The 23,637-nt window shown below is 42.2% G+C and overlaps 1 protein-coding gene and 1 long non-coding RNA gene across 3 annotated transcripts in view; one reads left to right on the forward strand and one right to left on the reverse strand.

The window, feature by feature from the left end:
* LOC108163099 overlaps positions 1 to 23,637 on the forward strand; it is a 78,368-nt gene that overhangs the window by 47,776 nt on the left and 6,955 nt on the right. Inside the window, exon 2 of the mRNA XM_033392629.1 lies at positions 8,316 to 8,391. The gene's annotated coding sequence lies outside the window, so the exon portion shown is untranslated. The remainder of the gene's footprint in view (positions 1 to 8,315; positions 8,392 to 23,637) is intronic.
* LOC117188619 lies at positions 144 to 23,312 on the reverse strand. Of its 2 annotated transcripts, none has more exons than XR_004472735.1 (3): positions 22,929 to 23,312; positions 11,867 to 12,030; positions 144 to 229 (listed from the first exon to the last, which is right to left on the reverse strand). It is a non-coding gene; the product is annotated as an uncharacterized LOC117188619 (long non-coding RNA). The 2 variants fall into 2 exon arrangements; XR_004472733.1 differs by lacking the exons at positions 144 to 229; positions 11,867 to 12,030 and adding exons at positions 21,533 to 21,728; positions 21,804 to 22,057 and having other exon boundaries at positions 22,929 to 23,218.

A 23,637-nucleotide genomic window follows, 5' to 3' on the forward strand; every position in this document is an offset into this window, starting at 1 on the left:
ATTTCTGTAATTTTGTTGTTGACTATCTGGTAAATGGATACATAAATAAATCTCAAATTTGGCATTTTTAAAGGTATAGTATTTATTTTAATGATATATTTAATATAATAATTTATTAACATATTAGATTTGATTTTAAATGATCCCTTTGCTTCGGTTTACTGATTTCGAGGTGTACTTTGGTATATTTAACGAAACCCCATCTGCCATATAAATTTTGAATACAAATCTAAAAAAAACAACAAAAATTCAATAAATTTTTTGCATCTAAAAAACTTTAAATGGTGGCAAAACCATTTGTCTACTGTAAATACATTTCTTCTAAATTTCTTGTTTTTTTTTCCATAATATAATTATCCTGTATAAATTCTCATTTAAATAAATCGAATAACTCTCAGAAACAGAAAAGGAAACACGAAATAATGTAACCAAATCAAATGCAATTGTTTTCCTTTATTAAAACCGAAACCCAAAGAGCACACAAACAATAAATATTCCGACGAGCGTTGAATATATTCCTCAAGCAAGAAAAACCATACCATTCTAATACTTGGAGATGCTCTGGGGGCAAGCGGCGTCTCATGCCTGCCCCATGCCACATGGAGGAAGTGTATCAAAAACAAAGCAACACTTGCTGCTGCTGCAATGTTTATTTAGCTTTCGCTTCGGAGTACCGTTGTAGCGGAAGGTACGTGCCAAATGAAAATAAAACCCGAGCGAGCGAGCCCGAGGAACAAATTTAATAAATATGAAATGAGGTTTGTCATACGCACACACACACGCACGCAATCTTTCGTTGGGAAACCCTTGCCCCAATTAGGGGGTATGCTGCCTGCTGCTCGCCTTCGATAACGTGCCGCAACGGGGCAAATACCTTTAAGCCAGACCCAAAAACATGGCACAGAAACACACAGAGCGAGAGGCGGAGAAGGAGAAATGGAAGGATGTAGGACCCAAGCAAATAAACACGCTCTTACAGGACTTAAACAGGACTTCTTGGGTCGGGGAATACACACACACACACACATAGATAACGTGTGGCACATTCCATGACCTGGAATAACATGTGACAAAATAAATGCCACTAAAATAAAAGGATCAAAAGTCAGAGGCATGTCCTTGAGGCATGCAACAAATGCCAAACAAATCGAATGCCAGCGAGAGAGCGAGAGACTCTGAGGGGAAGAGAAATATATATGTGATTATAAGGACATAAAACTGCCCGAAGGTCCTGCCTGTTCCCCACTTCCCAACAGGAGAGCCCTAGTCCTTGGGCTGTCAAGTCCTTTAGTTTGGCTCTGTCTCTATCTCTCTCTCTCCTTTTCGCTCGCATAGAAACTTGTTGAATAAATAGGGAAATGAAAGCCAGACTGTCATACAATCTGCTGATTGCTACACCGGAATTCCTGTGCCACCACCGCTGCTCCTTATGTTCCTTGCTGGCGCTGCCGCTACTGCTGCTGCTCCTTGAATGAAATGAAGGCTCGGCCCGAGCACCTAGAGCGTGGTATAAGTGGAGGTTTTTCGTTGGTCAGGGTCTTGGTCCTTGGTAAAAGGTATTTTTTTTTTTTTTTTTTTGGTTGCCTTGTAATACCGTAAAACGAGCGAAAAGTTGGATAATGATGATGACACGGCAGGAAATGGTGGGAAGAGTGCTATAATTGGGAGATGTTTGGGCAAAGGAAGCACGAGAAAGGTAGGAATGAAGATGCTACTCATGGAAGGAGAGTTATTCTTCTTATAGAGTTGCGCAACACTGAAATCTGAGTTGTAATATAGTGACAAGTAGTTTATCCTCTGAATGTTGATGAAAATCAACAGAAAAGGGCTTCAACTGAGATAAAATAGAAGCATAAAGATAAAATAAGCTATTATCTGCTTACTTTAGCTCTCACAGAATAATTAAACATTGAACAAAACTGAAAAATGCATCTTAAAAGAATGAAAGTGTTTATATCATCGAAATAATGAGCAGGCAAAGGCTGTAATGGTAGCAGATGTTTATGAAGAGCTTTTAGAAAGGTAGGACTAGAGATTCTCTCTTTGGAATGACTACAGATCTGACATAGAGCTATCAAAACACTACAAAGCACTGAAAAATGTTGAGAGAATACAAAATTAGTTTAACCAAAGGTAAATTCATAAAAATTAAAGGAATTGCAAATCGATTAAGAAAACAAATCGCTACAAAGCAGAAATGGAGATCTTTTTCTATAGAATAAGTAGAGTCCCATTTAAAACCGTATCATACACTGCATTTCTTGTTGTGGATACCTTACTAATTGATAATTTTAAAAAAAAATAATAGACAGAAAGGCGCTTTAATGGGCAGTAGATCTAGAGAGGGAAGCCTTAAAAATGCTTTAATGTCCATCCATGGCCTAAAAAGAGTACAGTTTTGTCCGAAGACATTGTCCAACACTGCAATTCGTGTCATAAGAGAATTAAGGACCAACTCTCAACATCTATATGATAAACAAGAATTCGCAGAAAATAGAGTGAAGAAATCTTAAGATATTTGCAATTTCCCAAGAAATAAGTACAGTTCCCACAGACGCACGCACCGCACTGGCAACAATGAAGGCATTGCCCAACACTGAATGCAAACCATGTCGGTGAATTCTTCTCACGACAAAGTGCATAATTCATGGGCCAACAATAGTGGGAGCGAGCAAGTGAGCGAGTGAGTGGCCAAGAGTGCTTGTTTGTCAGCTCGATTCGCACAAGAAAGAGAGAGAGAAAAGCAAACAACAATTGCTACACATACGATTACGACCACTCGTACTGCCACTCTATATGCAGACTCCACTCTTTACTCCTCCCTCCTTACGCCGCATTCTACTGTTTTCTTTGGATGGCTTTGGTTCTCCTCTCTGTTGGTGCAACCTAATGGCCAACATTTCATTTTCAGCGTGTAACAAAAGAACGAAACAAATATTTGCGTGTATTAATATTGTTATTATTTTTCTTTGCCCCCTGAGAAACACACCAAACCATTCTCATGATAATTAAGATCGCTTAAGCAATGTAATGGACCGACCAGCTCTCTGCTGGTGACCCCTCAAAAAGTTTTTCTCTTTTGCCTCTAGTTAACTTTTTCCGATTACCTGTTTGGAGAGGGAGTAGGGCAGAAAAATTGTCTTGTTTGCTTTCAATTTGTACACAAAATTTAGAGGAAAAATTTTGGGAAAACAGCAGGGCAGAAGGACGAAACTTTGTTTCGGGCACGCGTTACGCATACGCCACCGCAGCCGCATGGCCGGCATGGGGAGTCCTTTGGTACATCCGGTGCGGCGCGGCTGGTTTATGTGCGTGCCTTCATTATTGCCCCGCTTTCACATTCCTCCAGTGTTTTGTTTGCTTCTGCCTCTGCCTCTGCTTCCGCCTCTCTTTATTTTCACTCTCATGCTCCTCTTTTTTTTCGGTTTCCTCTGAATTTTGCCTCTGTTTTTGCCTGCTCTTCTGTGTAGTATTTTGTTATGCTGCTCATGTATATATTTTCGCTCTATCCCTTTTACTTTTTGCCCCTCAATATTTTGTACTTTTTGTGTGTGTGGCATGTGGCGTGACCTTGCCATTCGCCTCCGCTTTCAATGCAACATCAATGCAACAGCCTCGCAGGCCAGCCGGTTGCAAAAGGCAGACCAGACCCCCTCGTGTCGCTGGAGGCTTTGGCATTGTCCTTGCCGACTCTTTGTCTTTTGTTTTATATTTCAGGAGAGGAGTAGTGCAACGAAAATAGCAAGCAGCAGCTGAACAAATGGTTAAGCCATTCAGCTGTGGAATATGGAATACCCCATGTTGGGGAGCGGGAAAAATAACGAATGTTATCGATTTTAGAATGATTTTCCATGGACATTTCGATATTTTATATAAAGAAAGTCAAATATTGGGAATAACACTTTTTCAATATAAAATTAAAAAAAAATTCCACTTAAAAATCGATTAAATAGCCCAAAAAAAAAGAAATATATAAAAAAAAAGATATACAACGAGGGGGAACGTTGTGAGTTGCTGCGGAGACCGCAACTCTACAGTTATACCCGATACTAAGTCAGTATGGCTCTCCTCCGGCAGACGCCGCTAATATTAAACGACACGACAAGGAGTGCGTGCGAAAAAGACAGAAAATCAGTCTGAGCGTGACGTCGGGCGCTGCGTAGCCACTGCAAATTGATTTATTCAACTATAAAAATGATCTGATCTGATCCAGATTTAGCAATCTGATATATATGATCATTATCTATGATTCTGCGTTTTTAGTTTTCTCGTATCCTCAATATTGTGGATGCAACAGATTTTCGTCCTTTGTGGGTGCGGAAGGGGGTGGGGCGAAATTTTGAGATACGTTTTATAGTGAGATCTAACAGAAGTGCGGATACCAAATTTGGTTACTCTAGCCTTAATAGTCTCTGAGATTTGTGAATATCCCCAGATTTTCATCCTTTGCGGGGGCGGAAGGGGGTGTGGCGAAATTTTGAAACAAACTCGTCTCGGTCCGATATATTAGGAGTGTGGATACCAAATTTGGTTGCTCTAGCTTTTATAGTCTCCGAGATCTAGGCGCTAATGTTTTACTCTAAGCAAAGCCGCCTATGCTACGTGTGTGTTAGAGAGAGACAGGGCGAGGAAAAATGAAATTGTTTTCTTGATTCTGGCTATAATAATTATATGATCTGGTTCAGATTTTGCACTCTAGAAGATATAGTCATCTTCTACGATTCTGCGTTTTTAGTTTTCTCGTATCGTCGAAATTGTGGATGCCACAGATTTTCGCCCTTTGTGGGGGCGGAATTGTGCGGGGCAAAGTTTTGAAATACTCTTGTAGCAGTGACATATCACAGAAGTCTGGATCCAAAACATCGTTGCTTTCGCTCTTATAGTCTTTGAGCACTAGGCGCTGAAGGGGACGGACAGACGGACGGACGGACAGACGGACAGACGGACGGACGGACAGACGGACAGACGGACATACAGACATGGCTCAATCGACTCGGCTATTGATGCTGATCAAGAATATATATACTTTATGGGGTCGGAAACGATTCCTTTTGGACGTTACACACATCCACTTTTACCACAAATCTAATATACCCCAATACTCATTTTGAGTATCGGGTATAAAAATGAATAACCTGGAAATCTAAAAAAATCGATTCGAATAGATGCAAGTCGATCAAAATATCCATAGATTTCAAATCACACGTCGATAGAAAATAAAAAAAAAACGATAAATACAGATTAAAACAGATTTAATCGAAAAAATATCAAAATGGATCCTTTCTATGCCCAAAATAAAACATCCAGCGTCTTATGGAATGGGTCAACACAGAACGAACCCCTGGAGTAATTTTCTTTGTTGGAAGATGACATCCATCACTCGGATACCAACAATCAATCCATAAATTACAGGATATGAAGCAGGTCCTCAGCCATTTGCTCCTCCCCCACAGAAAATATAAAATCCCCAAAGTGAAGAAATGAAATTGAATGAAAGAGCGTTGCATTCTATTCGTTGGGTGGTCAGGGGGTGGGTGAGGGGCCTTGCATCAATGACACTCCAAAGTGGAAACGCTTGCGGGTCTCTCAGTGGCTTATTGTGCTCAATATTTATCACCACCACCTTGTCAGCCCCCCCTATCGGTTTGCCTTTTCCATTGGTACAGCACTCGCTTTTCGTCGAGGATTCCTTCTCCTCCGTCTCTTGGCTTTCCTCGAGGTTTGCTTCTCCTGCGTCTCTTTCCTCTCCTTGGTTTTCGTCCTTCCCCCTTCTTGGGGGTTGCTCGCCGTTGCTCTGCCGTCTGGGGGGTTCCTTTCCGCTGCTCTCCCCAATTGCATTTGCATCCTGATTGCTTTTGTATTTCCGTGTGTCCTGGGTATAACAATAACTTCTTGGCCAACAAAAGACACACTACCCTGCCACAACTTTTGGCCCGAAAGTGCCCGAATCGAATCCGAATCCCTACCGATTGAAGACAAGTTGCCAACTAAATTGGGTTTGCCATGTCCTGCGACCTCCTCTTGGTCCTTTGGGGACGACAATGGCCAAAAGCGCTAAAAGCGTACAAATGTTGAGCAATTTGTTAGCCGTAAGTAAAGCTTCTGCAAAAGTATTGAATAACCAATAGATGGGAGGGATATGCTGATGGATAGAGCGAGGGCCCGTCTCTCTCTTGAGGGTCTTTCTGTATTATATTTCAATTATGATTGGGTTTCTTTGATTACTTGTCTGAGAGTGCATTTTAGCTAAGGAGATGGCTAGAAAAAGGAGTAAAAGAGGGCTAGAAGAAGGAAAAGCAGTTTAACTCTGGATTAGTTATTATTTGCAATCAAATTTCCATTGGAATTGGGCATTTCCGATACATTTGTGGCCTATAAGGATATGGCTAGAATATGAAAGAAAGTGTTTATTATCTACTAGTTCCTTCTGTAGGGAAGGTTTGGGGCTTGAACGGTTTCCGAGTCACCTGTTGATTGCTCTCGACTTCTATCTAGATACACGAACAGAAGAAGATACATTTATGCCACTTCTCCTTCCGCAAGATAACAGCTTAACAAATCTCTCAAGTCAACTCTTTTTGTCTTTGAAATAAATCTTGGCTACGCACCCCTCCAAGCCATTTTCCACACTCTACAGAAGCAACTTTTAGCCATTTATGTGAGGAAAAAAAACAACATCCTTTTAACCATTTAGGAGAAGAAGTACGGCAGTATTATGCTCTTTCCTGCTTTTTGTTGCCTTTTTCCTGCTGGCATTCTGTGAAATATTTCATATTAAATCAAGAGGAAAGATAACTTTTTGTCAAGAGATGCTTTTGGCTACCCTTCTACGCTTGGCTCAAAAGCAGAAGAAAATTCTGCAGAGTGTAGCTTGTGGAAAAGTCTGGAGACTGTGGAAAGGTCCCAGAACCTGCCGAAATGTCTATAGCCTGTGGAAAAGAGCATGCATGGCGTCCGTGAAAGTGGATATACCCTCGTCTTTTCAGAGAAGAACATCCAACGGAGGCTGAAGTAATTTCTGGAATAAATACAAATGAAATAACAAGTTACCGAGTAATCATCAGAAATGTTTGTGTGGGGATGAGGTGAAGCGCTATTGCATTCAAACAAAAGGACTCGACTCGACTCGACGTAATTTGCATTGGAGGGATTCCCGGGCTTCTGATCCTCCGGCGGCATCAGAGCAGAGCAGAGCACAGAACTGTTGTCACAACAACTGCCTCCGAAAGCAGCAAAGTTCTGGAGGGAGTCCAGTCCGCAGGCAGCGACAGATTCGTGATTTATTGCAGGAGTCCTCGTTGTTGCTCCAGCACCGAGGTAGATCTCTGGGTATATCCTGTGCTTGCAGCCATGAAGCATAACTAATTTATGGCCCAAAGCAGCGGACTGGAGTCGGGACTGGGCAACGTCGGTCACACAGTTGTGGTCAAAACCTTTTTTGGGTGTTGGCTGTTGTAATCCGCAACGTCAGACGTGCAGGATGTTTGTACTGGGATCTGTCCTTGCTATTTAGAATATGTTTCTCGGAATTGTTTGGGGAGTCTCTCTCTGTAGAAACCTGTGCAAATTTTTCCCCAGAACAAAGTCTAGAAGGCTGCCGCAGTCTAGGAGTCTGCTGGAGTCAAGAGCTTGTAGTCTGTAGAGGAATCTGTCCATGCAGGAGATTAGTCAGGATTCTGGGAAAGGTCTAGGAAAAGCAAAGCATATTTGGTCTGCAGGCTGCAGCTCTGGAGGAGTCGTTTCCAGAATACAGTCTCGAAGCTTGTCCAAGAACCTTTGACAGCAGAGTGTCCCAGAGTATGTCTTGAAGCTTTGGGAACTTAAAGCAGATAGATGATAAGTACATTTGGAGATTCTGTGTAGATTTAGTAGTGTTCTACCGGAATACCCCGCACATCTCTAAAAATACCAAAAACCGCTCTCTGGCGCTAGTTGGGCTAAAGATACAGATACAATTACAGTTGAAGGGCTTTATGGCAGAACGAAGTGCAGTAGAGAGCGGGCGCACATTCCTCTGTTGAATATTTTCGAAACTATTTCAATGCCACCCCTCCTCCATCTCCCTTGCTACAACGATTCTCCCCGTTTCCACCACTCGACCCTCATCAGCAGTGAAATTTCAGGGATGCGCTCGATTTCCGCACATTTTCCGCGCATACATTTTCATTATACACTTTTGACAATGTCGTTGACAATGGCCCACGGGCCACACTGCCTCCTCTTCCCTCACCACCCCTCTTTGGCCGTGCCATTTTGACAAAATTTAATTCGTGTTTTATTAAATTTATGCAAATTCTGTTACTCTCATCTTGCAGGACTGACCCTCTCCCCGCTCTCGTCCCCGCTGAAGCCTCTCTGAAGGACTGGAAGTAAAAGTCGAAATTGAAAACTGTAAGTAGCCCCCGAAGGAAAGCCGCACATTTCCCACACTTTTCACTGATTAAACCACTGTAAAAATATCGCAAGTTGTGCTGTCAGCAGCACAAATAGTCGGGAAAGCGGGAGGAAGGAGGGGGGCACCTGTAGTGGGCACAGGTCAAAGTTCAGCCATGTTGAACGATTTTTGCACTTGCTGGCTAACGGGGCGTATGATTGATATGCGAAATGTTTGCGGCCTAACCGCAAAATTATTGCGCGGGCAACCAAGGTGTTAAATTGCCCGGAACCACGCCCACAGGAAGCAGCACCGCCAGGCCACGCCTCTTTTTTTTGGGCAGGAAGGTGGAAATTTATAGCAATTTGCAGCAGCAGCATCAGAAAGGAGGAAATGAGGAAAGGAAGGACGAAGAAGGAAGGCAGCAGGAGCCTTGTGTGCATTGTCTTGGAAATTAAATTAATTTACATGTGTACATGCAACGCTTTTGTATGTGGCATGTGTTGCATGTGTATCTTCAGGTGGCAATCAAAGCTCAAGCCTTCAGGATCTTTAATCCTTTTGCATTGTTTAGAAAACTAATTGATGTGCGAGTCGAGTACGTGAGCTTTTGATCGGAAAACAAGCAGCAACAGAGGACACAAATTGCAGTGCGAACAATGAAAGGACTTCCCTGGGAAAACTCTCTGTACTTTAGAGCAGAGGAAGGGGAGGGGCCAGAGCAAATGCAGCATTTGGAACAGTTTCAGCTTTTGAAATGAAAGATTTATGAAACAAATTGGCATGGAAAATGATTGGAAGATGAACAATGCCTTAAAATTGATGGCCAAAACGGATGGGACGAACACCCCATTGTCAGCGCTGCCATGCAAATTCGATAAGAAGCTTACCTTTATCTCAATCTAAAGTTATCGAACGGTATGGCATTGTTCTTCGGGGGAGGAGAGGGGCACTGCAGCTGCATTGTTCCTTTTGAGAGGGGGAAGGATATTCCATTTGCATTGTTTCTCCATTGAAGAAGAAGGCCGTTACCCTCAGAAATAGATTGAACTCCTATTAAAATGGAAGGACATTTGTAGGATGAACAATGACGCTCCAATGGATGGAAAACCCATCATTCCTGGCTTCCATTTATGTCCAATAGAAGGACACTGCCAGAAGGAGCAACTGCTGAAATTCTTAAAGCCATTCAAATCATACCTTTACTTTGAAAATTATTAACTTAAAGATCTATGAAACATATTCCCTTACCAAAAGCTCTCAACCTAGGACCCCCAAAGGAAACCATCTGCCATAACCGATTGACATTTGAATATTTGAGAGTACTCTCTACCGCCGCCTCATTGATTCTTCAATGGCATTTCATTATCGAATCCTTTGCTTCCTTCATGTGCTTCTCCTCCTCCTCCTCCTCCTCCTGCTTCTCCTGGTGGTGGTGGTGTCATTGAATTTCCCTAATTATCTGCAGCCTAGCAGCAAGGTTTTCCACTTCCCAGCCCATTTCCAACCCCCTCAAAATGGTGTTCAGCAAATGCAATTTTCACAGGAAAATCTACGGATGGAATATCACTCATACGTCATGTTGTACGAATGCGATATTCGAAATGGAAATGCGTCAAATGCGGGGATAATTCACTTACGTGGCGACCGGAAAATGGGCGGGAAAGTGGGGGAAAATGCTTCTGGTTTCTGGCTTCTGAGAGGCATGGCCGCCATGGCGCTTGGTCTTTTAACCTTGCCACGTGTGGCAAAATGGCATTTAACATGGTTAGCAATCAGCGGGAAAGAGGGGAGAATGTGGGGAGTGGGGGGAAAATGAGTGGAAAAAAAAGAGAAATAGAGAGTGGAACAGTAGGGCGGAAAAAACGTTTAAAATTATGTTTGTGTGTGTGTGAAGTGTGGGGGGAAAACGAGTGGAAAAACAAACAAGAAACCAGTTCTATTTCTATTTCAATTTCTTTGCAATATTTTTCGAATAAATGTCTCTGGCGTGTGGCAAAAATTCAATTTTCAGTCACAGGATAAGAAAATTCCTCTTCAATCCTGAAAGCTAAGAGGAAATTCCATTTCAAATCGGGAAAGCTCAAGGATGTAGTGCACAACACATGTTGCAATTGCACGTTTTCGTAGTATTTCCTGTACATTTTCTACATTTCCTTTCCCAATGCTTCTGCTTTAATTGTAAAAAAGTTTAAATATTTCAGAAGCCATTTCTTTTCGTCTGCTGGGGTGAGTCCGTGGAGAGGACCCATCCGCTTCCTGCATAAAGTGGATAATAAATTTTTAAGATGTGTCTAGAAAGATGGAAGATGGCCAGCGGAAATGGTTAAAAGTACTTGTTTTTGGTGGGTATTCGGACATTTGGTGGCGGGTTGTATGGGCAGGGGGAGAGACTGTTTATGCAGAGGGTTAGAGGGAACATTCCTCAAATTAATACCGTTCTTGGCTGGGTTGCTTAAAGGCAAATATCTATGGACATCTCCCTTATGGGATCATATTTCTATAGGAGACATTCCTCTGGGACACTATTCACGTTTCAGACCAAAAAGCACAAGGAAAGAGCTGTCTTTGAAGACAATTTTCATTGGGTTTTCAAATCCCCTGTGGGGAAATCATCCTCTACCGAAAATGTTCTTCGTAAGACACTACTAAGGCCATAAGCCACACACAGAGAGAGGTCTTTTGATGGACATCTTTCCTGGCCTGAAGTCCGCCAAAAGTCGACTCGAACATAACAGGGAATATCATTCATAACTTCCACTATTCCCCCTTCGATTGCCAGCTCTGTTACGCGGTAACTGACATTCGATTGCCCAACATTCGGCCCCGAACTTGTTGAATTTTCCGCCTGCCTGTGTGCCTGCCCCTGGGGCTGGGTGTTACATGAGCAGCAGCTCCATAGCCATGGCAGTCACATTGCCACAGCCTCAGCTGAAGGTAAAACGTGCGAAGGACACACAAACACACACAGATACAGGCAGGCAGAGACAGAGACAGAGAAAGAGAGTGTGTGGCACGAAGACGTTGCATGGAAAATGCCATGACAAAATGTAACAGATTGGCCGCCACACAGCAGCAGACGCAACCCCAAGCCCAAACCCCCATCAAGGCAGGAGGAAAGGTGGAAGGAAAGGCGGAAGGAAAGGCACAAGGCTAAGCCCCGTGCAGAGTCAGAGGCAGAGGCGAAAGAGATGGCGAAACATAGGAGGAGAAAAAGAGGAGGAGAGTAGGTGTGTGTGTGTGTGTGTGTATAGGTGTGTGGGTGTGTGTGGACGGTTGCATATTTAATCCTGTTGATTTTTATTTGTTTCCGTGTTGGTTCCGTGCTTTTGCTGCTTCTGCTTTTTATGGCTTTTTATCTGCCTGATGATTGTACATGCTCTTTGTTGGCCCACTGCCACGCCCACATAGGGCCCACAAAGCCCTCCTCCACCCCACAATGACCTTTCTTACATATGTGTGTGTCCATGAAGTGTGTCCCGGGCATCCTACCTGCTGATGCATTTTATTCTCTATTCAAAGCCTGTTTTGCTGGCTCTTAATTTTCCATTTTCCATCTTCCATTTTCCGTATTCACGTTTCGATGACATTTTCAAAGATGCACGTGTCTCGTGTTTACGATCAGCCGCTTTTGCATATCCTTGGTAAAAATAGAGCTGAAGGTTGCACCACAAATAAAGTTTTAAATTAATGGCAATACGAAGGACATTCGACATGTATGGGGATGAGGTAATGAAAGTCAACGAGGGATTGGAAATGTATTAAACGAGAGAGAAATTGATATGGTGGGAGGGCCTTGACAATGATATTCTCTTCTAAAATAACAGAAAAGCAGTTTTCTATGACTTTTCCGATTTAAGGGGAACTACCAAATATGACCTATCTCTACCAAAGATGACCTTAAAAAATTGTCATTCGAAGGATTTTTTGAGATTTTTAGTTGAAGATAATGCTGTTTTCTAGTCACTCAGAAAAAAAAATTGACTTAAATATTAGCTGTATCTTAAAATAAATTTTCATACATATACTGCAGCTTTTCCCAGAGAAATTTTCCATGATATCCGAACGTGCAAGATTTGTATTAAAAATTTATGGAAATGAATAAAAATGTGAAAATTAATATGGATATTATATAAGAATCTAGATTCAAGGAAATGTTAGAGTAAATGGCATACTAAAATGCATAGGTAAAAATCGTTCAGTTACAAATAAATATAATAGTATATCTCCTTTTAGATCGCCACAATGCCATCTCTATTTATATTTGTACATATGTACAATGTAAGGATAAGTACGTGTACATATGTACATATGCATGTGTGTATGAGAATATACTCTTCTCTCGATTCATGCATTTGGGCTCCGCCATGCATTTATATATATAATATAGTAATAATAATATACCTACAATAATAAGAATATATGAACATATGTACATACAATAATAATAATACAATCATTTTTAAATAAGTCGCTATTCGCATGCTCTGTGCTGTATATTCTACCTTGAGCACCGCAGTGAAGCTTCAATTGTCAGGTGCTGCCTTAATCCGTCTCTCCCTCTCTGCTCTCTTTTTGCGTGTCCGATCATGTTCGGAACATTGTCACTCTCAATTTTGTTTGATCTGTCAGCAGCAACAACAATAATGCACCTAAGCCTACAAACCCACTCGCTCTCTCGATCTTTGGCTCTCTTGCTCTCTTGATCTCATGCTCTTGGGCTCTCAGGAAAATGCAAACAACACACTTGCATGCAGAATAGAACAACGGGACTTTGTTCTACTGCGTGGACTGTTTGTATTTGTTTTTTTCTATAGTGATATACACATATGTCGCGGCTGACAAAGCCACACTAATACTCTATGTATTTTTTGTTTCCGACTAGTATTTCCGACATATTTGCCGCCTCAAGGCAATCAGGAAAGCATTTGTTTTCTGATTCGTTTTGGCAATAAATTCCCAAAGCCAACTCCCAATGCAATCGCTGGAAAATTAAACCAAATTTATACGCCGCCTGACTCATGGAGCCGCCAATACTCGAAAATGAGATCAGCAGTGGAGATCCCACCCCAGCCGATACGCTCTAGCGTGTTTTCAAGGTTAACAAAAAAAAAAACAGAATAAATAAATAGCGTAACTCGGTTTTTCAATTTCCATTTCAATGCGGGCTACGGTCCGGTCCTCTGAAAATAAATCAAACCCCAAACTGAAATTCAAATCAGAGCTCATTAAATGCGAAACATTTCCCTAAACAGCAGCAGCAGCAGCAGCGGAAGTTGGGAGGAAAAACAAACAGCTAAATAGCTGAACAGCTGGGAGAGAAGGTGACCGAAAAACCACATAAAAATACTCGTAAATCGTCCAAATAAAATGGTTGTAACGCTCCGCTCTCTGCGGGTCCCAAAAGCACGTCCCCAATTAGAGCGCGTGCCTTCGTTCCGCCTCGCATTGATCGGCGGGCAATCAATCCATCAATCTGCGAGTATCTTTACGGGATTTGATTGATTAAGTTTGCCACCCGGTGAGCGGTGTGAAAGTTGTGGCTGGTAGATGTAGCTGAGGGAGCGGAGGAGGGGCTATAGGGGGTCTTGTAAGTAGTTCAAAGTAATAGCTGTTTAAGCTTTAATGAGGCTTGTCTTTGATTTTGTTGGATATTTAGGGGATTTGATTGGAATTTACAGAGATTTCAGATGATTTTTAAGCGGGCTTGTGCAGGGAAAGATGGAAGAAGGAAGTTTAGATCTCCAAATCTATTAATAATTCCAAAAATACAAGCAATTATTGAAACCAAAAATCCCAACACCAAGTGGCTTTTCCTTAGAACTACTTGAATATTTACACCCTCCGACACCCTCTCCAATGCTAATAAGACGGAAAATGTATTGCTTTCCCTGCACACACCGCCTTGGAGTGGTCGCTTAAAGGCCTTAGATGTTGAGTAAAATATTGGCATTAACTGGGGCTTTCGCCTTAAACCAGCTGCTAAACCGAGGCCCTTGTCTCATCATCAGCGTCAGAGTCATCCTCGTCCTTGTCCTCGTCCCTGGTATGTCTGGGGATGTGATGGCTTATTAAGAAGCGATGCCAAAACCACAGAGACAAGAGATTGGATGTGGCGTTGGATGCAGCTGCTGAAGAGAGTGAGGTGGTTGGCTATCCCACATGGCCTGCGGACTGGCCACCACCATCATCATCGTCTTTGGGGATGCAAGAGCAACAGGCAGCGGGCAGCGGGCACAATTGAGAAACCGACAAGCTACTGGTCTCATCATCGCACTGCTAATCAAAGTGCCATTGCCAGCGAACGAAAAGCGAAACAAAATTAGCTTGAAAATTGTTATAGCATTTTGTGGTTCCACTCCACAGACACCAGACCAGACACTCCAGCAACCATGGCATTAAATCGGCTTAGAAACACTCTCAAGAATTCCCTTTCATGTGCGCTTTTTCTTTCATCACTTGTTTTGGCACTTGTTTTCTCCATCCATCCATCCATCTCCATCTCTCTACCATGCTCTGCTCTGCCCAATGCTCGGTGAATTCTAAAGTTACTTGACCGCAAAAAAAAAGCGCACAAATTGTGCCGACAGCCACAGGCCGACGACTTGTTTTCACCAACTCATTTATATCAAAGAGTTGTTCTTAATCAGCTGCAGCTGAAAGCGTGGCCAAAACTCTTTCCGGTGGTACAGCGCTGCAGAGTGACGAAGTGTTTTAGACATGGCCCTTTGGGAAAAGAGATTTCTAGAGTCATTTAGGGCCATTGTCTGACAGAGGATTGGCGGAGGATGTCAGGATTATTATGGGCCAGCACAAAATACTTAGATTTGATGAATAGGCAGTTGTTTCAAAAGTAGAGAGTGTCTAAAGGTGTGCGCTAAGAGATTTCTTGGCGAAAGTGTAGTTCGGAACGATTAGGGCATCTGTTGAAGACCTGAAAACCCCCCACGAAATGCTCAAGAAACGAGCTATGCTTCTCCTAGTAGGATCTGTACTCTCCCAAAGATTACAAATTGAAACACATTCTTGCCACACATCCAAGGTGGCAGGCAGCACAAGCAGTGCTTCGTTTGCTTACGATTCCTGTCCCGCTGACAATCCTCCTTTTGGATTACGCATCTCTCAGAAGGAACCATCTTGTCTCGGAGGCAGATTGTTGTCGAAGTAAAAAAAAACAAGCATGCAACAAGCATAACAATAAAAAAAGGGAAAAGGGAAACCCTATTCCTGCCACAGCGATGAGGAGTACGTGCGTGGCATGCCACGCATTCGGTGAAGCACCTGCTGCTCCCTAGGTTGCGGCATTACGTGACGTGAAGAATACGAGGTCTCCTTTAACCATAATCCTTTAAAGAATGCACTGGCCCACAAGTGGATATCGTTCCGCCGCCCCCATCCCCCTGCCCCTTTTCGATTGTGTCGTTTTAGCTGATTCTCAAGAATGTAGGTCAAGTGGGCGTGGCGTGTCCTGTGTCTCCTGTGCGCATTCACAAGGCTTTTATAAGGCAATTAAGCCAAGTTAATGAAATCAGCCTTCTGCTGCCTCCGACAAAAGTAGAAGCAGACGGCAGGCATACAGACAGCCAGACCTTTTTCCAGGCATTTTCCCTTTCTATAATTTATGTATCCAATGGACTGCCAAGAAGGCTAATAGGCATAGGCCATCATGGAGGCGATAGGGCCATAATGGAGGTGGGAGGAGGTTTCATGTGTGGAAGGTTGGACTAAACAATGCCAAAACGATGATTACACTCAGTTTTTGTCGGATATCCATTTCAGGGGCATTTCCCTCTAATTGAGAATGAATATTTTATTGGTTTATTGGTGGAAGGGATAGGCCATAACAATACAATTACCCAAAAACGTATACAAAAAAGAGAACGTGAGAGAACTAACAAAATAAGGAAAATGCTAAACACAGATAGATGTGGCTAGATATTAGATGGATAGAAGAGAAAAGAAGAGCGTAGCATGATTTTTACGGCATCCAAGAGATGGAAAATGGTGTAGTCCTGGACAGACATCAAAAGTCAATCAATGTAATGTCAAAGCGGCTACGTGGCAAGCTACAAGCCACTATCTGCCGCAGCAAGGAGTCCGTGCTGCTCAGGGCATAAAACCAAAGGAAAAGGGGGCGTGGAAAGGAGGGAGCAGCCCTGGCATAGAGTGGGTTTTAAGCCAACATTCGAGTCACAGCTTGACAGGAATATATTGCATTGGCCGAACAGCATGATGGCTGGCTTCCACCTGTGCCCCACGCCCGCTGCCCCACGATATTTACGCTTGGAAATGCTTGTAAATTTACGCCAACTTTAAGCCCAACTCCCGGGCAGAAAAATGCAGGCTCCACATTTAGCCAGATGTAAATGTATGTATGTATATATAGTCCTACCTCTGACATATCTGCACTGCCATTGTTCTGCACAAAAGGCACGCAAAACAAACAATCAGTGAATGGCGTTCAGTGTGCAAATATCGCAGAAAATACGAGAAAACGTGAGAAAAAAAGAAACCGAATTTGATGCAAGAGAAAGGAACAAAAAACTGAAAATGAAAAAAGAATGAAATTAAAATGCATTTGCAGGACTTTAATTTTCTCATTGTTGGTATTGAAAAATTGTACGATTTTATTTTTTTTTTTTGTATTCATGTTGTTGGAGTTCTCTGTGGATTCTCTCTGATTCTCTGTGTGGGATTCACGCTGCGGAGGCGTTGGATTTCTCTCGCTCCGTGTGTGTGTGTGTGCGTTTGTGTGGGCGGTCTGCGAGAAGCTTTCTGCGTTAGTTTTGAAGCTTTTTCCATTAACCGTAAAAGTTTCGTCAGGTGGTTTATTAGTGTTTTTGAAGCTTTGAAGCAAAAACACAAAAAAAAACTGCACTTGTCGCACAATTTGTTTATCCTGCGAGCAACTGCCAGCTCCTGGGGAAAGTTGTGTGGGCGAAAGTTGACTCAGAGTTGGAAGAGAAATTAAGTTCAGAGTTTGGGGGATCTCCTGTTTATTATTGGATTAGAGTTGAGGGATTAGAGAAGAGAGTGAAGAGATTTACAGAGGATATATATAGAGGATGTGGAAGGGGTCCCTAAAGAGAACTTGGACTCTTTTTCTTTGCCTAAAGCAATTGAAAGTCATAAATTATATGGTATCTCGTGGCATTAGATGTGTTTTATACCTAATAAAAAGGGCTAAAAAGTTATGGAATGTAAAGAGATTTTTAAACGATATGTAACATAGATGAAGTTGAGAATAGAGAAAGTCTCTAAAGAGAACTTGGATCTTTTTTCTTTGCCTAAAGCAATTTTAAAAAAATCATAGATTATATGCCTTTTTGTGGTATTTTGTGTTATTAGATGTGTTTCATACGTGATATTTGGGGCTAAGAAGTTGTAGTAGAGAAGAAAGTAAAGAGATTTTTCTGAGATATATAGAAGATTTAGAGGATGTACAACGTCCCTAAAGAGAACTTGGACTCTTTTTATTTTCTCAAAGCAATTAAAAATCATAAATTGTACGGTATCTCGTGGCATTAGATGTGTTTTATATTTTAAAAATGCCTCAAACATAAGAAAACTTTCTCGAACTTTTCTCTCGAAATCACTTAACTCTAGAAATGTTTGCTGTTGTATAAATACCTCACATTTGAATAACATTTCCATCAGCTGCCAAAAATCTACTTAAAAATAAATTAATTATAAATGATATCAATTTGCAAATATGATAAAATTAGAGAGAAGTTTATGATTCGAATGGCCAAAATCAAATAAAATCATTCGCAAATGCTGCAGTGGTTGTTGTAGCTATGGCTGTCAATCCATTGGCCGGATTCGATTATATAATTATACTTTCATTAAGCCGATAGTTCGCTGCGATTGCCTTCTTGTTGATATTAAAATTTAATTAAAATGCCATCAAAAAGCGAGAGAGAGAGGGAGAGAAGCAACAGCTTGTTGGTAACGGTAAGCTGCTGCTGCTTCTGCTGCCAGAGACTGTCAAACTGTAAAGTGAGATGCGAAATTGATGGGGCAACTATTGCCACAGAGAGAGAGAGAGAGAGAGAGAGAGAGATAGAGCAGCTGTAAAAGAAAGAGAGCGATAGATAGTAAAATATTGAGAGGGAATAGTGGACAAGGAGAGGAGTGGAAAGAGAGGACAAAATCAGTAGAAGAAAGCAATAGAGAGACAGCAAGAGAGGCTATGATTACGAGGTAAGCTTACAGTCATTTAACTTTGACATCCTTGCGCTTTATTTAACGCACACACACACATACACACAAGGGACACAATGGACGAAGGACATACCTAGTACGAGTACTCGAACACGCGACTCGAGTGCCGTGTGTCGTGCGCCGTGTGTGTGCAATGCAGTGCAGGGTAATGCGAGCGAGCTGGAAGCTATTTAATTAATGTGAAGCATTATGCCCGATTATGTGGAATAAATGAAGGGAAAAGAACAGCCATAGTGGCGATGGCAGTGGCAGGAGGCAGACAGAAGAGGCAGTCAGGCAGGCAGGCAGGAGGCAGGAGGCAGCAGAGTAAGTGGTAAAAGCGATTATCCATGTGAACCATGGAAGCCACTGTGGAAGCTTTAACCAGATTAAATGGTGGATCAATAGAAGCAATTTATGAATATTTCAATGGGAAAATGGAGTTCATAAAAAGGTAATAGTTTTCGTGGCAAAAAACAGCAGGAACTTGAGCTAACCGACGGTTAAATTTCCCCAGAAAAATCACTCTTCGAGAACTACATTTTAAAAACACTTTTCAGCAAATAAAGTTTGTTTCCATACTTTTTCTCCGAGTAAAAAATAGTTAAATTAATTCAAATAAACAGGAAATACAGTAACCTAAGGCGGACTTTAGGAAAACTATTTAAACAACTGGGAAGTTCATAAAAAGCACTTAGTTTTCTGATTAGTTCTTTGAAAACTACAGAAACCCCTAAAATGAAACTGGAAGCCTCCGTAAAACTTGTGCAAACTTTTCCCTGAATGAAACCAAGCCGAGGGTTAAAGCCCCTTTTTGCCAATCAAAATCAATTTTCAAGCTACTCTTACGCATAATTTGAACAGCCAGCAAGCACACAGACAGACAGACAGGGAGCCAGGCTTCGACAAAAGACAAACAAACCATCGACACAGAGATACACAGAAGCACAAGCACACAGCTAAAGATACAGACACACAGATAGACAGATGCCCAGACAAGAGGGGCAGAGGGGCAGAGCAACATGTGAAAAAGGAAAAATGTGTGCCAACGCCTGCCTTAGTAAATTATTCAAAAATGTAAGCCCTGCTAAGAGGCGTGAAAGAAAAAGCAAAAACTTTAGATGGCAAATAATAAAATGCCAAGGAAAATTAAGCCAAGGAGAAGAGACCTCCTGTGAGACACCGATACCCCTCGCGACTGCAGGACACCTGACTTTTAGTAGAAGGAACCAAAGGAAAGGAAACCCCCGCCCCCACTTGAAGTGGTTGGAGCTAAGGACAGGAGCGGTCCCCCACCTGGAGATAGAAAAAACTAAGGAACGGCAGACGCCATCAGACGAAAATATGTTTTATTGATTGTGTAAATATTTAATGCACTTTCGTTCGCATTTCACTTGCTTTCTCTGCCTCTCGAAGAAAGGAGAACCACATCCAGAGGCAGAGGCTTCTTTTTCCCTGCGAATGGGCTGCGTGTGTATATTTGCGTGTGAAATGGCTTATTACGGTCACGTTTCGCCTATAAAAGCAAGGAGAGAGGAGGGGGAGCCCCCAACAGATGGGAGAGACACTGAAGGGGAGAAAGTCTTCGCCTTCACACGATGAGGCCGTGCCTCCCTGGGGCTTGGTCTCCTGGATTTAGAGCACCTGTCGCCCCGATAATAGAGAGGACCTCAGGCATACTAAATTCTCTAGCAGGAGAGAGAAACACCACAACAATGAGGAGACCACTAGGTGTACTGGCAAATGGTTTAGAATTTATATCTGCCTGAAAGGAGAAAAATGCTGCAGCAGGCACTTAATTTTCGTCGGGGAAAATGGCTGCAATTCGGCCGCAGATGAAGTTTTCTTTTGCGGAAAACTACAGCTGGGAATTGCCTTTGAAACAAAACTAGGAATTAATAAAGTTTTTCTTTTCTTTTTGCTGGAGTTCTAGAGGGAAAATTATTCTTCTTTTACAGGGTGGAGAAGGGATTTCTTGAAGAGAAATGTTGCTTCTTGCGGGAAAGTTTCACTGCTTAAAAACATAGTTTTCCAGCAAAATTACAAGACAGCTCATTAACATATCACTCAGAAAGGAAAAACCCAAGAGAATAAAAGGAAAGCCAAGAGAGTAGAAGCAAAACCCCTAGAGGAAAGGGGAAAAAACCTAAAAAGGAAAAGTGTTTCAAATTATTATAATGATAGGGAAGAACTGCCCGCTTAAATGGGTTCTTGGGGTCTGTATGGGCTGTCGTTTAACATCATTAACACAATTTCCTTTCATGTTTTCCTCTGGCTTTCCATGGTCTCTCGTGGTCAAGGTGAAAACAAACAAACACACAAAAAACGTGGAAAAGTCACCAGCACTGGCCCAGGGAATGGAACTGGGTTCTTTTTTCCATCCTTCATGTGTTTGTATAATTTCCCAGGCTCCCTACATGATGGGGTGTCCTCTCCGCGCGTGTGTGTAGTGTGTGAGGGTGTTTACTTACCCCTGATGGGTCCGAGGGCCTCCACTTTATTTGTGTGTTTGCCTTTCGGCTTCTGGTCTCGGAGCCCAAAACGGTGTAAAAACTGTGTAAAAATCACGTTTAACACATAAATCCAATTGCGGTAGCTCTACGCACGACAGGAGAAAGGGGTACACACAGAGCGAGAGAGAGAGAGAGGGGTACAGTCTCTGAGGGAAGGGTATTGGAAGGGGATAGCATGAGAGAGCGGTACAAAACTGTGAGGGGGGGGGGGGATAGTTATGTAATTAATTAGCTGGACATCAAAACTGTTTTCACACAGAAATTGTGTGTTCAGCAAAACTAGAAATGTGCGGAAAGAAATCGATACTAAAATCGACAGAAATATCGAAAAAAAATATATATATAAAACGCGAGGCATTTTTTCTATGACTTGAAATGGTTAAAAATGAATAAAAATAAAGTGGAAGGCGCTGAAACTTATTCTAGAAATGGAGAAATTTAAGATTATTTCCTATTTTAATATTCTCTCAAAATATCTACCAAAGATCATTAAATAAAACTTCAAAATATCGAACCATTGTGCCATCCCTAGGGCCAAAGCCTCAATTTTTCAAGGTCTTCCCACATTTGTTGGACCGAAAATAGCCGCCATCCCAGAAAGCAGCGAGGGTTGTGTCTCTGTCAAGGCGTCAGGCCGTCTGGCATTCGTAATTGGGGAAATGTACGGAAAAGTGAAAAGCTTTAGAGCTGTCAGAGCATGTGGATGACATTACCTGGGAAATGGATGTCCCGCTGCGCAAACAAATACTGAACAGGCAGCATGCAGCATTTTGCTCTCTTGGCCTTGTCATAATTGCCACAAATTGTATGGACAGCTCGAAAATAATTTGGTCACATTTCAATTACATTTTGCCACAGAACCGCATCGAGGTGGAATTATTGAGAACACTTCTTGACACCACACCACAGACTGGAGACCTCTCTGTTCGCCTGACTGATTGCTTCCGAGCCGGCTCTGGCTCTGTGGCTGTGGGGGATATCAGAGTGTTTGCATAATCCAGTTACAGACCAGAAGGTTCTTAATTAAGGCATTGCCTTTCGAGTGGTCGGCCATGAATTGAACGACCAAATCAAGTGGTGGCCTTTGGCCCTAGGGCAGGCTGAACAGACAGGCAGCTCCCATTACCAAGGCTAATGGGCACGTGAGCCGCATTTAATTTCTCAGACAACAGACGAGAGACGAGCTGGGAGGACCCAAGACATGAGGTGAGAACGAGGAGTTTTCCCATCATCCGATCATCCCATCATCATTGTGCGGTGGTTCTGCAATTGTCATAATTAAGAATGATGAATGAGTTGGCGAATTGTGTCAGACGTGGATGGGCAATGAATGCAACAGGCCGTCCGTCTCGGGATTTCTTCCACTCTTTCTGGAGATGAGAGCGTGAGAGCAGCAGGGCTTTAGAAGTCAATCATTCTGGAGTTGCCCCTCATATGCCCCTCATAGTATATTCCCTAAGAAGATGAGTGCGTGAGCAGGTTAAATGCTGCTGCTTTTAGAACCAGGTCTCCCGTTTTCAATCTCTGGGCACGCTGTGACCATTGCATTGGTAACTAGAACCCCCTCTTCCTCTATTCTTTTCTTCAATAAGAATGGAAGTTGTAAAAAAATGAGTGAAAGATCTTTGCTATTAAAAGTGATCAAAAATCGTTGAAAAGTCTCTCAATAAAAACCAGAATTTCGCTTATTTATTGAGGAATGTTGCAGGTTGAGGATGTGATAGCCTGAGGTAGTTCGTATGAGAAGTTCGCCCACCGAGCCATGGGGGTGTGTTCTATTGTGGTATTTTATTGTATTGTAATTTGGTAGTTGTTAAAGTTATATTTGGAATACTTACATCCTTTGGATACGTTCAAAGCAAATACGGGCCTCCAAAATACGGCCTGAAGCGCGTGTGAATTATTGGTAATAGGATCCCGACCCTTGGTGGCCTCTACCGTAACGATGGTCAATAAAATGCGGTGTAACCAGGGTAAAACTAAATAAAACTGACCATTAACACAGATACAAAATAACAATAAAATAAACAATTCTAGAAAGTGGAAAAATCAACATTAAAAATTGAATGTAAGAAGGATTTTCATCGTTGAAGACAAATATGTAGACGCATGTTTGTAAGTTTTTAGTCCAAATAACTCATTCTCTGATGACACAGAAATCTGATGTAGAGGCAGAAACTCTCTTAATTGCTGAGGGAATAGTTCTAATTGAAATAAACAGACAAACATCCTACTTTTTAAGGCGAAGGAGCAAGTGAAAGCAAAGTATTTTCTGCATTCGATTCGGCTGATCGGTCCAGCATATAAAAACGGAATATATTTCTTGTTTTCTTTTCTCTCTCTCGTTCCCTCTAGTACTGTATTGCCCAGTATATTCGGTATATTTCTGAAGGGTCGGTGTGGGTCAAATTATATGTATGCACAATCTCTTCAGGCGTTAGTACAGAGAGGCCTCACGCTGCCATCTCCAGAATTCCGCTCTGCTGTTGCGTGTCCCAGGGCCTTTCCCGTCTGGCATATTTGTTAATTGTTTTCAATTGCATGTTC

The sequence above is a fragment of the Drosophila miranda genome, chromosome 4 (genome assembly GCF_003369915.1).
Source record: "Drosophila miranda strain MSH22 chromosome 4, D.miranda_PacBio2.1, whole genome shotgun sequence".
Taxonomy (NCBI): domain Eukaryota; kingdom Metazoa; phylum Arthropoda; class Insecta; order Diptera; family Drosophilidae; genus Drosophila; species Drosophila miranda.